Source organism: Notamacropus eugenii, chromosome 6, assembly GCF_028372415.1.
Source record: "Notamacropus eugenii isolate mMacEug1 chromosome 6, mMacEug1.pri_v2, whole genome shotgun sequence".
Lineage (NCBI taxonomy): Eukaryota > Metazoa > Chordata > Mammalia > Diprotodontia > Macropodidae > Notamacropus > Notamacropus eugenii.
The window spans coordinates 99,460,211-99,463,864 of NC_092877.1; positions in this window are offsets into that span (position 1 = coordinate 99,460,211).

Here is a 3,654-nt window from a genome sequence, read left to right on the forward strand (position 1 = left end):
CCTCAGTTCCTCATCTTTAAAAAGAACTGGAGAAGGAAATGGTAGACCACTCCAGTACCTTTACCAAGAAAACCCTAAATGAGGTCACAAAGAGTCGGACACAACTGAAAAGAACCGAACAAATTCCTGACTTCAGATTCAGTGATCTAATCACTGCACTATCTAGCTGACTTATTGAAATAGATACTCATGCAGCATGATATGTACTTTACATATGAGATAACTAAGGCTCAGTAAGATTAAAATGTTTGCTCAAAATCATATGGATAATAACTATCTGATAAGATCTGAAATCTGGTATCCATAATGACAAATCTGGTTCTATCCACTATACCACACAATCTATTCAGTATTATCTCTCATTGCTCTCAGCCTGAAGCCTTTACTTCAGTAAGACTTGTCACTTTATTGTTCCTTACATATCCCACATTCTTTAGGGGTCATCTCTAATTGTCCCTATGAATATCTGGCCACTGGACCCAGATGGTTCTGGAGGAGAAAGTGAGGCTGGTGACTTTGCACAGCCCCGCTTCATTCAAGGCAAAGTCAATTGCAGGTCATGTCCTCATCTCCCTGATGTCATGGTCCCCTTTTAAAATGAAGAACAAACCACAACTTGTGAGTAGTTTGAGCTGCCTGAATGGAGTCCCAGCTGGCCAGGTCCAGTTGGGCAATTCAGTTCACTTTCTCCTCTCCTCTCCCTTACCTGAGGGTGCTCTGCCCAAAGGAAAGTAAATTTTGATGAATAAAAGCCACCTAGTTAACTTGGGGTTTAGATTTCTGGTTAGATTTCTTTCTCAGAGACCAAGACTTAAACCCAATTCATTCAAATCAACTTCAATTGCAAGTCATGCCATCATCTCCCTGTTGTCATGGTCTTCTTTGAGAACAAAGGACAAACCACAACCACAATATTCTTTGTAACTTTGTGATGGGTTCTTGGTTATCACTATTTTTTTTTTATCTACAGTATCTGACATTGGGCTTGGCATGTAGTTATCATTTAATAAACTGTTGTTTAATGACTAGGTAGATAGATGGATATGCAAACTGACATAAACAAGAGAACTTTCATCAAGAGTTACTGCCAATAGAAAACAGAAGTCCTCTGCAATGTGTAACTCCATTTTTATGTTATATTACCATCTCTCAAGTAGGTGACCAAATTACATCATGGATCATCAAATATTTAAGTCAGTATAATTATATCAAATGAGGCAAACTGATCCCACCTTTGTTTAAATAACTAGATTTCATAAGTAACATTAAGACAATGGTGATGTTTTGCATTGTTATGGTAAAATATAGCAAAACTATAACACATATATTGAGTAGTTTCTATTCACGGTTGGAAAACTGGGGCTTATCCTGTTTCTCTGAAATGGATGAGGAATTGATCACTCATCTCTATCCCTCATGCTGGTCTGGAAAGCACTTATTCTGTAGCTTGCTAATCTGCCTTTTTAAACTAATTAACACATGGCAGTTTGCACTAAAACTTTCCCTGAAATAATAATCCAAAAGTCTGTTAGAAAGAAAAAATGAAGCAAAATAGATTGTATTAATTGATTATTCTTCCAAATATAAATTATAAGAAAATGAAAGTCAGAAGACCTACATCGTATTTCTACATGCCCTATTAACTTATTTTTTCTTCATTCTTTGTTTTAAAGGATATAAAGCATCTATTCCATTTACAGAAATATATTGTGTGTGGCATATATACATATATGTAAACACATATGTGCACATATATATGCATATATAAAATCTATATTTACATATAGATATGTATGCATACATACATAGATACTATATACATACAGGTACATGTAGGAATTTATATTCATGGATATAATACAATGTAAATTCTTTATATATCTTGATATTTGTTTATGTGTTTATTGTTTATGCATCTTGTTTTAAGTCAGAGAAGTTGGATGCAAAGATTTTTTTCACATTTGACATTTTCCCTTTCTGTAGTAGATGTATTAATTTTGGTTGCCTAGAAGCTTTTCAATCTGAGAAGTTTTACCTTTTGTAAATGGTTGTATTGTTTCGTGAAAACAATCTCCTACATCTAGCTATAAAAAATTTGTGATCTGCTTTTCTTTTACTTTTATAATGTTAAATCTTCAATATTAAGGCCACATATCCATTTACAATATTTTATGGAATATTAAGATATTGGTCTAAGCCTAATTTTTGCCATACTTCTCTCCAGTTTTCCTAGAAATTTTTAAAGTATCAAATCCTTAGTTCTTTCCTATGTAATTAATATTTTCTGGTTTATTGAAAATCAGGTTGTTGGATATCTCATTCTCCCTTGTCTAGTTTTTTTCCATTGATCTATCTCTTTATTTTTAACCAATAGTGGATGATTTTGATTACTATGGCTTTATAACGTAACGATGTATGGAAATGTTATGCCCCCGTTCACCTTTGTTCTTATTTCTTTTCATTATTTCCTTTGACATTCTAATTATGTGTTTTTTCAAAGGAGTTTTTCTTATTTTATGGAGTTTTATAAAGTAGCATTTTGATAATTTGATTGCTATTAAACTAAAACTTTAAATTAACTTTGGTTATTATCGTATTGACAGATAAGTGGTATAGTAGGGAGAATATTGAGTAAGAGTCAGTAGAATTAGCCTTTGAAACCTGAAACTTTATAGCCGTGTGGTGTTAGGGAAATCAAAAAAATCACTCTCAGTCTCAGTTTCTTCATTTGTTATCATGGGAAAAATAATATTTATTATTTATAATTTGGATGACTATTTATAATGACTAAGGAATGCGAGTCTGAGAAATGCAATTTATGAGTAAAGCAGGTATAATATAAAATGTCCCAGGACCCTTAGCAGACACAAGGACCCTGAATACAGATTTTTATTGGATTTTTATACCTTAAAATAAAATAATAATCAAGATATGAAATGGGACATAGGATTAGGTAATTTGGGACTTTCTGAGTTAGGAGAGGATGAGAAGTAGGTGGAAATCCTTAAAATTGGGAAATTTAAAGAAATGTATGAAAGTGGAGTGTGTTCACAAAATAAGTCTCAGTCTAACTCTCATAATTGCCTATGTTCATCCTTTCCACCTTGCCTTCCATTTATCACTCTCTATAATTGAAATTTGCAATGTTTTTATATGTTTATTGCAGTATCAGGGACCAAGAAAAACCCTCTAGGAAGCATCCATTTGCATAGGTTTGACCAACAACTACTATAAAGTCTAAGAATAATAATAATGATTCACAAAATGAAGAAAGCCTATTTACCTGTGGTGGCTAATATCCCACTTTCCCGTAACCAAGAGAGACAGAAGGAAGGATTCCATCAAGGGTTACTTGGTTTAGGCAGTCATGTTTCTGGTATAATCTGCTGGATTCTATGAAGGCCTGTCCTGATTTTACCTGACCAGTTAAGGTAGGAATGAGATGGATTGATCATCACAGACACCATATGGTTCTGTAAGACTATTTGTGATAAAGAATATACCTTTATTTTGAGGGATGAGATGGACTTTTCTTGGGGCCTTGGTGAGTTTCTTAATTCCAGATGAGAGGTTTCTAGTAGCCTTCTCTAGTGCTACAAATCAAACACATGGAGATTCAGACCAGTAAAACTTCAATCTCAGCCCTTGTTGTTT